At 47.0% G+C, this 12182-nt stretch overlaps 1 protein-coding gene and 1 long non-coding RNA gene across 7 annotated transcripts in view; one reads left to right on the top strand and one right to left on the bottom strand.

Annotated features, from left to right (window-relative positions):
- Positions 1-9262, bottom strand: part of TAOK3 (TAO kinase 3) — an 81965-nt gene extending 72703 nt beyond the window's left edge. The window contains exons 1-2 of one of the 6 annotated variants that reach the window (XM_084538727.1): positions 9189-9262; positions 8889-8958 (exon numbers count right to left, since the gene is read on the bottom strand). The gene's annotated coding sequence lies outside the window, so the exon portion shown is untranslated. Of the gene's footprint in view, positions 1-3326; positions 3468-8876; positions 8959-9188 lie in introns of those variants that run through there. The other 5 variants (XM_084538721.1, XM_084538725.1, XM_084538722.1 and 2 more) reach the window with 5 other exon arrangements.
- LOC311446026 lies at positions 188-3696 on the top strand. The gene is made up of 2 exons (XR_014698715.1): positions 188-2549; positions 3166-3696. It is a non-coding gene; the product is annotated as an uncharacterized lncRNA (long non-coding RNA).
- Positions 9263-12182: the final 2920 nt, after the last annotated feature.

Genomic DNA, 12182 nt, shown 5'->3' with positions numbered 1-12182 from the left:
GGGAAAAAAAAAAAAAAAAGCAAGGAAACTGTCCTCATTTGTCTAAGTAAAACAAACAGCCTATTTGAAGAAAATTAATATGTATTGGTGCTTCCTTTGCTAATTTTAGGCTGTTGGTTGTGCACTCCAAGTAATTCTCACCCTTCAGGAACACACGGGATTGAATATTTAGAAATTAACTTCACGTGTCACACGATTTCCATCACATCGTGTCAGGCCCCAACATTTAGAAAGCCATTGTATACCTGAAGCATGAAATAAAACTGTTTGGCAACACCCATCTGCTTTCTTGCCATCACCTTCCAGTCAGCATTGCCAGTGCTCATGAAACAAGCATTCTGCTTTGGCCTTTCCCTACTTTTTACAGCAGGGATATTTTTCCATGTAGGCCATAAAGCAATAAACAACTAACACGCAACATAACACAACAGCCTTTCAAGAGAGCCTTTCCTTGTTTATATTCCAAATCCAAGCATAAAATCCTTTCTAAAAACACAGATTCAAGTAATGGGTAAACCTCCAGGCTTGGTCTTCCGTAGGAAAAGCTCCAGAACAAGGTAAAGCACAAGCTAAAGGAAGGCGAGCGATTTCTGACTCAAGTCTTCCAGTGCAGTTTGCAGCCCCAGACTGCACAAATGCCGCCAGACCGGGCTAATGCACAAGAAACGGAAAGCGAAACTGCCCAATTTACTCAGCAAGTCAAACTGAACAGTGGTATGGGGCTTTTTCTGTTTGTTTGCTTTTCAAGAGATCACCGCCAGCCTAATTCTGCAGCACTGCCCCTGCAGCAGGGCAAGCTTCCACTTTCCAGCCCTGTCCTCTCTCCAGGACCTGCTGCACAGCATGGTCATCAATTCATACTAACTTGCAGTCTCATCATTTAAAATCATAGTTTGATGCTCCCAAAATCTGGACCCCTAGCTCCTGGAGCCTTGTGTTTCAGTAGGAACCTGACTTTGTATTTTAATCAATACATTTCAAGTCTGGCAAGTCACAGAGAAGTTTACATACATAATCATGAAGAGATGAAGCTGCAAAGACAAACACAAATAAGGTTGGATTTAGGCCTCAACTTCCTTGCCTTCAAGGGTATGGTGCTATTGAATTTTTAGAAAGTTATTAAATTTTAACAATTGTATCTTATTAATGGCTGACAAGATGACTTCATTTTGGAAAAAAAAAGGGATATCTGGTCTTTCCTAAAATAGGTTTTCTCCTTCTCCTCCATAGCTGCTTATTACAATGCCTGCCAGAAGGGCTAAGATCTTGGCACATATTTTAGAAACAGCCTATCAAATAAATTAAAAACTACAGCAGGATCATCCATACAAAAGCGTCACAGGTTGTCAACATGCAACCTGAGCTTGAAGGTTGCCAAATCTTAAGAGGTTTTTATATTTGCTTTACAACTTTTAATATTGATTACTAAGAGTTCTGTTGCCTGATATTTTTTATGTTTTGTTCAATTTGCTAAGTGAAAATGCTGCAAATTAAGAGTTAGGCAGATACTAAGCAGAGTTTCAGCTGAACATACAGGACTTCTTTTGGCAAGAAGGCGCTAAGGGCTCGCTAGTGGCAGAATAAGCAATCATCGCTATGTCTGGCTGCCAAACTTCACTTAGGCTACGGCCTGACCTGCATGCAAATCCAGCCGTGAAACAGAAATGAAGAGCTCAGGGCGGACTCAAACATAAATGCGTGTGCTTCGGTCCTGCTCCAAACCAGCACTCTGGTGTTGCAGCAGCCTGCACCTACCCAGGGTAATTGAGGGTGAAGCCAGGAGCAGCTACTATCATCACTTTGGCTATTAAGACTCCTTAATGAATGGTCTGACAATAACCCAGGTGGAACCAGTTCTCTCCTCGCCAGGGCTTTAGCCATAATAAGCCCCTTGCACATTCCTGCAGTGTTTTCCAGAGATCTCGCAGCATGAGGCTACTGACTGCGCTCTCACAGCCTTGTGAGGCAGGTATTAGTCAATCTTCCCCCCCCCATTTAAATACAGATAAAAAAACAGAGGCAGAAATCTAGCAAACGACTTCCCTGTGGATACGCAGCTGACGAGTGGCATTCAGAATCCAGACCTTCCGGATTCCAGCCCTGTCATCAGCAAAAAGGCCATCATTAAGAAGAAAGAAATTAGTCTGGTCTTATAAATAGCATTTGAATACAAGCCTTCCTAAAAGATTTGCAGGCAGTTGACCTTAAACACCAGCAGAGCTGCACAGGCACGGACTGGCTGGCACAGACCTGGGCCCGGTCCCTCCAACGCCAGCACGTTGGACATCGCTCTCATACGGCCACCTCCACCTGGCTTGGGCTCAGCACATCAACAAGCCATAAAACTGCTGAAAAATATAATGTGTTCTTCCCAAAATTGCCCTGTGGACAGGAAAAAGGGACAACAAATGCTTTAGCCAGCGACTTTCTTCCTGCTGTATTGAGGCGCCAAGCGACCGATGCCTGACAGAAACCTCACCTCAGCGCACAGCTGCGGACCCTTAACAGAAATGGCTGGTGACACCTGAAATTTGGAGCACCTACCTGAGGTAATATTTGGTCAGACTTCAGGATTTGAACTGTTCCTGCTGTATATCACACATTTACTTCTCTTATTAATACAACACTACAAAGAATAAGGGCCTTTTCCGGACTACAGCTTCTATCACCCGCAGCGGGTCTGATTCCTAGCCTGTATTTCTCACAGCAGGAGACTAAGCCCAACCATGATTCTGCAACAACAACAACAAAAAAGCCTCTAGGATCTTATGGAAACAGAGCTTAACCTGATTTGGAATTGAGTACTTTTGGCGAAAAACAACCCTAAAATACCACGTTGAAAATTGCAAAAGCAGAGTTTAATTAAAGTCTAAATAAGACATTGTGTTGTAAAACATAAACAAAATCATTCCAGTAGTTACTCATTTTTCCTAAATTTAGGTAACTACCACCCTCCTACCCACCTGGGCCACCATCAAGCCCCAAACACGTGAGAACGGGAGCTCTTCCTCTATGGGAAAAAATTAAAATAAAAAGCTTGGCAGCTCCTGGGGGGATCCTGTCACCGAGAAAGCCACACGCAAATTCACACAAGCAATTATGAGAAACAACTGCCCAAGCAGAACAACAAGCTGGAACATTTTTTGTTTCTATTCCTCACTTTAGGAGAAAAATGTGGTTACAAGCAGGAAAAGCATAAAACCCTCCTATTTGGCTGTCTGCATCACAGATGAACACAGAATTTCTGAGAAGATGAAAACACGCCTCTAACACTTCAGCTACAGGCTCCACTCTCCTAATGCAAAAGCAAAGGAGTCCAAACTCACTGCGTTCTCCACAGGATGACAAAACTCATTGCATTAGCATGCATTAAAGCATCGCCTGAGTGTGGCAAAGCGGATGAGACCTGACTCTTAACAGAGCCTGTTTCCATCCCAGCTCACATTTAGGTCTCAATTATCTTATCTGCTCTGCCACTCGCATACTTTCCAGATAAGAAGTGTTTTCCCCCCCCCCCCCCTTTTGAAAGAAGCTTAGAGTTCAAATTGAAACCCCAACTAACATTAAGATCAAAAACGTTACAAATTAAAATTCGAGGCAATGCTTTTTAAAAACACTCTACGTACAGGTTAAAACTGGGACCCAGAGTTAGTCGATGTGCTATGTGAGCTCTAATAAAAGCAGTATGTTCTGCAAGCGAAGAGGGAATATTTTCTTGATTTCAGTTTATGCACATGGTTTAGGTCACCGATCAGTTCATCTGAAGTTGAGAAACTACTTAAGAGCTGGGAGGGGAAAAAAGCCTGTTTTCCTTTTCCAATCTATGACTAAGAATGAGGCAAGCAAAGGGAGGATCTAAGATCCTGAAGGCGATGGTAACAAGAGGTCATTAGTTAATTCCCTCAACTATAGATAATACTTCCTTTTACTAAATAAGATCAGTTTTTAAATTATGTCAAACGTTCCCCCCCTCATGGTTACAACATACTGAAGCTTCTTCTGAAGGAGTCAAAATAGGTAAATGCACAAGAAATAAAAGCAGTACCAATTTGCTATAGTGTCTGTTTTAACCAGTACTTCAATGTTTACAAGTAAGTTAGAGTTCAGTTTTTCTTTTGGGGAAAAAAAAAATAAACAGAAACAACATTTTAAGGTTCCTGTTTATTGCTCAAATCAGTTTTGAAAAAGCTTAATGTACTCTTAGGACCAACGATTTATTATCTGTATTACTACAGCACCTGTGAGCTCCAGTAACACTGTAGTAAGAGCTAAAAAGCCACAGCAGAAGTGCTGCCTGCTCTGAAGAGATTATAATCACCTGAAAGATGAATAGTTAAGAAATGCAGGAGAGCACCAGGAAATGCAGGACTGGAATTTATGATCTCTCCAGCTGCACTTTTGTACACTTTCTCTTGTTCGCTGGAAGAATCAAGGTGTGTGTTGACTCCCACCACCCACCCGCTGAAAAAAACAAACCTCCCTAAGTTATGAGAAGACCAAAGAACAAGAACACCAGAAGGAAGATGCTTTGGCTACTAGGACAGGAAGAAAACCATATCTTTACATGTTCTTAACACCTCTACTCCCCACATGACACATGAGATTTCAGTTTTTAAGGTGCAAAAGAGCAAGACGGAACCGTAAGAAGATAAACACCCCCTGGACGGCTAGAAGGCTGGGTGAACTGGCAAGGCAATACAATCCAAGGCTGGTTTGGTCTCAAAAAAACAATCGCATCTCTTAATGAGACACCCATTGAATTCATACATTTGCAGCAGTGCACCGGCAACAAACCCAAGTTTTGTAAGAACGCTGTTTTCATTTACAGGAATTATTTGAAAATTTACCACCACAAGACAGTGCATCCAATACAAAGCGGCAGCCTGACTTGTTTACAAAGCATTCTGCCCAGCGTTAGACTAAAAATCCAAACTTTTTGCTGTGTAATAAATCAAATCAGTGCTCTGCGTCTAACATTTCTCAGCAGTACCATATGCTACGTACTCCCATATGTTCCATTACAAGGAAGAAAAACATCATCTCAACATGAATCATCAGTGACTATATTCTTGTAAATCTGGCTTAAACACTTAAAATGTGCAAGGGCCACCCTAAATAAATCTGCTCAGTTTTGTGCCAGCATCTCTGCAACAAAATCTCAGATCACTAACTAGAAATGAAGGCGAAAAGAGGTTTAACGTGGAAACTGAGCATAATATTTGCATCTCGACAGAGGCAGACTCACCATGCACAAAATTTGGCACGCGTTCATCAATTCCAATCTAATAAGGACATCCTGCTCATAAAATGGTGATAGTATCTGGTAGTCATAACACCTTTCATCCCAAACTGTTTAACATACGCGAAAACATGCACACTACACGAGATTCATTCCCCCCAGCGCTGAAAAACAGTTAGTCTGGGCCATAGCATCTGCCACACACAGTAATGCTGGAGAGCAGTGTGCAAGAATGAAAACCAAACTAATGTAGGTAGGCAGCGTGTAGCCTCCTAGACTGGAATTTATCCAGGATTGCGGGGTTAATGTCTCCACTCTTACAACGACAATTTCTTAGACTAAATAGGAACAGCTTGCTCTCCCTTCCCAAAGACAGTACAGCCAGCAGCACAAAAGCTGCTTGTACTGAAGCAGAGTCAGGAAGGTCTGAAACCATAGCACACCAAGGTCACCCTTTGCCCTTCTTTTGAGGAATTACTCTGTCTCCCCTCAGTATCACAATTAACAAGTCACAGCAGAAGGGGGTGCAACTCCAGGCGAGTTCACTACTCATGAGGAAGTGCTGCTGCTGGAGATTAGTTAGTCTGATTCAGATGGGCTCTCTAACTTTGCCCAATTAACCCCACGATCCAGCTGTGCCTAATTATACTCCCATTCAGAAAGACTGATTGAAATTAATACACCAGACAAACTGTGAGAATGTCCTTATTTGAAAGCCTCCTGTAGCTAAGTAGTGAGGCATGCAACTGCGCGTTCCCACATAGCTATTGGTTTATTCCAAATTTAATGAAACCAGAGTCCATTTTGACCTAATATTCAGGGTGGGGAAAAAAAATAGTAATTACATCAACATCAAGCTATTACCTGTTCAAGGGAATAAGTGCTTACTTCATTAACAACTCTGACAAACTTGTTTTGTAGGCTCCCTATATTAAATTTGAAATTTCCCTGTCCCTACAAATCAAACTAACAATTTCTTACACAAGGGGAAAGTCTAGTAAGGCAACACAAACACCAGGATGACTGTATACAAACATGAAAACTTCCAAACCGCTCAAATCGAACACATTCTTTTGCCATCCTCAGCATGAACAAGCTTAGCCAAAACAAAATAATTCAAAAATCTCTTTGAAAAAAGATTACTGCTGGTATTTAAAAGAAATTGATTGAATTCAATCTGAGAGAAAAGCTACCCATCTTTACCAACATACACTTTTCATATTCCCAACATGTAGTAAAAATTAAAGACCCTCACATAGTTTGAAACTCTAAGCACACACCATGTCAGAAGCATTATTCCTTAATGCTGGGAATTGGGGCTTCACAAAGATTCAGCAGAAGCTGCCACGGTACTGCAAGTAACAAGGAGAGCGCTCGGATTTCCACCATCCTTCAGTAACTCAGGAGATGGACAACCACACCCAATTAATTTACTTTAATTTCTATTTCAACTTTCCTCCTCATTAATTAGGAGCTGAGGTTCACGCAGATTACAGCTCCTGCCATGCAATACTGATGATGATTTTAAGCAGTGCACACTCTGCAGTCGAGTTTCATGCGCTGTAACGCAGCCGCAGCAGATCAAAATGAGCAAGTCCGAGTGCCTGCTACCTGTGAACTAGGTAAAGAGGTTACACAGTGCAACAGATTTCCCTTTTTTTTCACTCAAAACACCTAAGGAACCGTAGATTAACCAGATCAGTACTTTCTAAAGTAAGCTTCACCCGATGAATTAAAACAAACCTACCACAGTGATTTCAGAGACCGATAACGAGACAGCGTCAGGAAAACTCACTGAGCTACCCTTGGAAGAGCCAACGAACAGGCAGGCGCAACGCAATTGCATAATGTTTATTACACAGCACCAAGCCAAAGGCAATCAAATCATTCTGGTTGAATCAATGGTCTTCAAATAAGGAAGTAGTTTGAAAATAATAAGCATAAAATAAAACATTTTTTGGCTTACTACTTTTTTTTCTTCCTGTTGTGTAAAAGCACAGCTATTAAAAGAGTTGAGGGAGTGCTGGATTCTGTGTTTCTGCTCCAAGCCCCCCGATCCCCCTGTTTTGTTCAGGGAACTTCCCAGGCATCCCTACCCTTCTCCTCCCCTGCCACAGGGGGTTCCTGAAGAGCGTGTGTTAGCCCAGCAGGCTCCAAACTTGCTGCAAATTGACAGGGTGTTCTCTCGCAGGGAAGGCAGCTGATTAATCAGAAAAGACAGAGCCCAGTTCTGTTAAGAGACCACCCCACCCTGCAACACACTACGAAAACTACATTTAGCAACAAAAGCCTGCTGAGAAAAGGTTGGTGTTTCGAATGCACATAACCAGAAATATCTCACCATAGAAAGTTTTGACTAGCAAGGATTTTCTGAAAAACTTAATTAACAAAGGTAACAAATTGAGAGGGAAGTACCTACAGAGAATCTCTGTAACACACACACACAGAAGAATTAGTTTACCATCTGCAAACCCTCACACTGGGTAGGAAAGATGGAAACGGCCTAGCTGAAGTTGTCCCTCAAATCAGATGCTAGAGGAAGTTATCTGATGAGCTGTATGATAAGATGTGCGATTCGTTATTGGGCGTAAGAAATGTTAATCTGAAAAATCACACATTAATAGTTACAAACAGGTTGCAGCCTCACTGCGGGTCCAGAAAGCATTAAGTTGTCCGGTATGTGTTAATGTTAAAAAATAAAGTTTGTGAAGAGGCATTTACACTTGAAACACTCCCTGTACTGTTTCAACACTCCTTGAGAACTCAGAATTAGCCAGCTACCAGAAATCATACAGTTCTGGAGAGAGAAAAAGAGAAGAGCAAGCATGGTATTGTTTCTATCGACAATCGACTACATGACAGAAAAGCAACCCACGTACTCCAGTGTATCTTCTACCTGATTCATTAAACTAACAGCCAGCAGTGAAATCAGCTACGTGATTGTAGGCACTGCAGAACTCACGGACATCAACCCTTTGTTTAAAAGACGTACGCAGACCTTGGGGAGCAGATCGGAGCCCCCAAACAAGAGTCCCATAAATGACAGCAGGGTGTCATACCCCCGCTGAGCTCTTACCCAGTTAACTCCTAACCACGCCGTGCTACCTCACAGCTCCTGCGGACGAGATAAGGAGCGCATGGCCCCCATTGAACCCCCAACCCTACACCCTGACGTCTTGCTGCCCAGCTCACTGCTTTGCAAGGTGGGCAACGCGACCCGAAATCCTTTCGGGGTTGGATGTGGGTTCAAGGCAGCGCTGGGACGAGTCCTGGTCGTGGTGCAGGGCAGGAGGCCCTGCCAGCAGCACCTGCCCGGCGGTGCCCAGCCAAACATGGCAGCTGCACCCACAGCACCCAGCCCCACGGCGCGGCCATGGGGAGCTCGGCCGGGAGCACCCGCACAGGACGGGACGGGAACCAGAGCCGGGGGAGAAGAAACAGGGGAGGAAATGGGGATGGAAAAAAAAAAGTGACAGGGAGAGGGGGAAATGAAGTGGTGGAGGAGATGGGGACACGGAAAAGTGACAGGGGAGAGGGGGACGGGGGAGAGGGGGACAGGGGAGGGGGGGAAGTGACAGAGGGGATGGGGACGGGGGAGACGGGGACACACACGGGGCAGGGGGACAGGGAATGAGACCTGGGGGCTCACCACTCGCCTGCCGGCCTCCTCCTTCCTCCTTCCCAGGCGGGCCCAGGGGCTGCTCGAGGACATCCGGCACCTACAACACACCCCTGTCACGACCATGTCACGACCATGTCGCGACCACGACCCCCCCTCCCCCCTATAAACCCTCCCCCCCAAAAAAAAAACTCCCCGGGACCACCCCCGCGGGAAAGGAAGGAAGGGGGAGGAGGGCACCGGCTCCCCCTTCAACCCCCTTTAGGGGATCCCGGGGTGCCCCGAGCCCCCCTCCCCGGCTCCCTGCGGCCGGGCCCCGCCGCCGCTCACCCGGTGCCGGCCTGCGGGGGGGGGCGGCCCGGCCCCGCCGCTTCCTGCCACGGCCCCGCCGCCGCCGCCCGGGGCGCGGCTGCCTCCGCTCGCTCGGCGCTCGGCTGCGCGGCCTGAAGGGGGGGGGGGGCGGCGCTCGGTTACGGGGCCCCGCCGGCCTGAGGGGGGTGGCAGGGGGGAGGTGGGGCTGGGGTGGATGTGAGGGGGTCGGGGGTGAGGCACGGAGTTGTTAGAAGTTGGGAGATGGGTTTGGGTGAGTGTGGTGGAAGCATCTCCTAGCACCGGTGGCACCCAGCCGTGTCCCCAAGCACCGCGTCCAGCCTCGCCTTGGACACCCCCAGGGATGGGGGCTCCACCGCCTCCCCATGCAACCTGTCCCGATGCCTGACTGCTGTTTCTGACAGAAATGTCTCCTCATTGCCAACCTGAACCTCCCCTGGCTCAGCTTGAGGCCATTCCCTCTGGTCCTGTCACTTGTGGGAATAAGCCTTCCCCCAGCTCCCCACCCCTTCCTTTCAGGCAGTTGCACAGAGCAATGAGGTCTCCCCTCAGCCTCCTCCAGCCCAAACCCCCCCAGCTCCCTCAGCCACTCCTCACAGCACTTGTGCTCCAGGCCCTTCACCAGCGTTGTACCAACACCCTTGGCCTGAAACACCTGGCTTTCAAGTTTCTGCACTTTTGTTTCATGGCCCCTCGTGGCCCTATAAGGCCCCAATCCTCAGCCATGGAGCACAAGTCCTGTGAGGAGCGGCTGAGGGAAAAGGAATTGTTTAGTTAGGAGAAGAGGAGGCTCAGGGCAGACCTCATTGCTCTCTGCAACTGCCTGAAAGGAAGGGGTGGGGAGCTGGGGGTCGGCCTCTTCTCATGGGTGGCCTCGGGAATGGCCTCAAGTTGTGCCAGGGGAGGTTCAGGTTGGAAATGAGGAGACATTTCTGTCAGAAACAGCAGTCAGGCATTGGGGTGGGTTGCCCAGGGAGGTGGTGGAGTCACCGTCCCTGGGGGTGTTCAAGGAGAGGTTGGACGTGGTGCTTGGTGACACAGCTTAGTGGTGACATCGGTGGTAGGGGATGGTTGGACCAGCTGATCTTGGATTCTATGTTGTCTGTTCCTCACAGGCCAAGGCACTATATTACACGTTTTGTAGCTACACTCATCTAACTCACACAAGAAGTGGGTTGCCATGCCCTCTGTTTACAGCTTTGTGACTTTTTTCTCCATTTCTTACAAACGGAAAGAAAAACACACTGAGCGTGACTTCTGCGTCAGCTCCTCTATGAATAGCTGATGCTGACAAAGCAGGATGCAGAAATCTGCCTTCAAACTGGGTGAATGTATGTGAAACAATAAGTGAGTTGTGATGAGGAAAACAGCTTTGATGGAAACGTGAGCCAAGAACAACAGCTTGACAAAGAAGCTTAAACTTTCCCTGATAGCTCTTTGGGGCGTAGACAGTTAAGTTTCTGTGTTTGTAAGGGAAACAGGGCATTCCTTAAAGCTGAACCTCCTCCCTTGGGTTCCCACTAAATGCCTGAGAGATGACAGTATAGGGTGTCTCCAGAAGGCTAATATTAAACATCAGGAATTGGTACAGAGGGAGCAAGCAGCGAGATTCCAGTTTTGACCACAGAATAAGCTAAAAAATTTTGCATCAGCAACTCTGTCCAGTTTCTTACTCATTCACCGTACGCAGCTCCTTCTGTTCAAAGGATTCTTGTGTGTCCCCACATTAGTAAATGCACCTGCCCTTTGTGTGGTGTGTGAAAGGCAGGCTTCTCTTAAAGGGTAGATCCGCTTCAGACAAACAGAAAGTGCTGAGGCAGTGTAACGCGGGATGAATTAACCTTGGAAGGGCAGCCTTGGCTCAGCCACACTTGCAACGTGTTTACTCATCCGCTGTCCGCAGCAGTGTGAGCAAAGCTTGCTGGGGAGCTGATGGGTGAACTGCGTGGACACGTGGAAGAAAGAAAGGAAATTGGGGAGGCATTGGTTAGTCCTAAGAAAGGCTTCTAGCCCGTCTGATCTATCTGTAACTGTGTGATGTTGGGAAAGCGATCTGAGCAGCCCAAGCACAGAACCAGCCGTGCAGCCCCTGGGATGTGGCAGCAGCCACCGCACCCATTCCTGTTCGCCCTGTGGCCACATACAGCCCTGTTTCTGTTCGCCCTGTGGCCACTCACAGCCCCAGCTATTGCTACGTCCATCCAGGAAACCTGTGGGAGCTTTGCTCTTGCTCTGGCTGGCAGCCCCTGGCAGCAGGGGGATGGGGAGCAGCTCAATGGTCTGCATCAGGTGCCCTCAAATGGGACACAGATCCGGGAGCTGCTCCCACTGGCGTTGACTTTTAGCCGGGTCTCAGCCTCATGTCTTGTAAAAGGCAATATTTACTTATGTAAAAAGGTATAGCGCATGCTTTGCATGGGTGTTCCAAGTTAAAAATTGTCAGTCAGTGCAAACAGCTCTTCAGGATGAGCTGCAGAAAAGCAAAGTGCACGTGCTGCCTTCCTGCCCTTCTTCCCAGCACAAAGAGCATGACCTGGTGCCCCTCTGGGCAGCCCATGGCCAGGTTTAGCTGGTTCTAAAAAGCACTGCAGTGTTTGGGAGCACAGGCCTTTAGATAAAACCCATTCTGTTGTGTTTCCTTTTCCCTGGTTAAGGTGTTTGTAGGGTCCCTGTGAGCCAACACGCTGTGTGTTTGGGGAATGCGCCTCACAACCGTTCAGGTGAGTGTTTATCACAGATCTGCTACAGGCAGTGCGAGTAACCGGTCAGTGTGCCATGCCATGTCAGAAAGGAGCCAAATGGCACATTTTCCCTGACTGACATGAGGCACTCGGGGTGGGTTTGGCCGTCGGTGCTGTGAGGGCTGGCACAGAGGAGCCACTTCAGCTGGGTGTGTGCCCACAGCGCCCTGCTGGCCTTTGGACGAGGGCATGGAGAACACGGAAACTGTTTGTCCGTGTTAAAAACACAGTGAGGAAGTTGTGCAGGTGCTAG

The sequence above is a fragment of the Aythya ferina genome (assembly GCF_964211825.1).
Source record: "Aythya ferina genome assembly, chromosome: 17".
Classification (NCBI taxonomy): Eukaryota; Metazoa; Chordata; class Aves; order Anseriformes; family Anatidae; genus Aythya; species Aythya ferina.
This window is presented reverse-complemented; position numbering and strand designations above follow the sequence as displayed.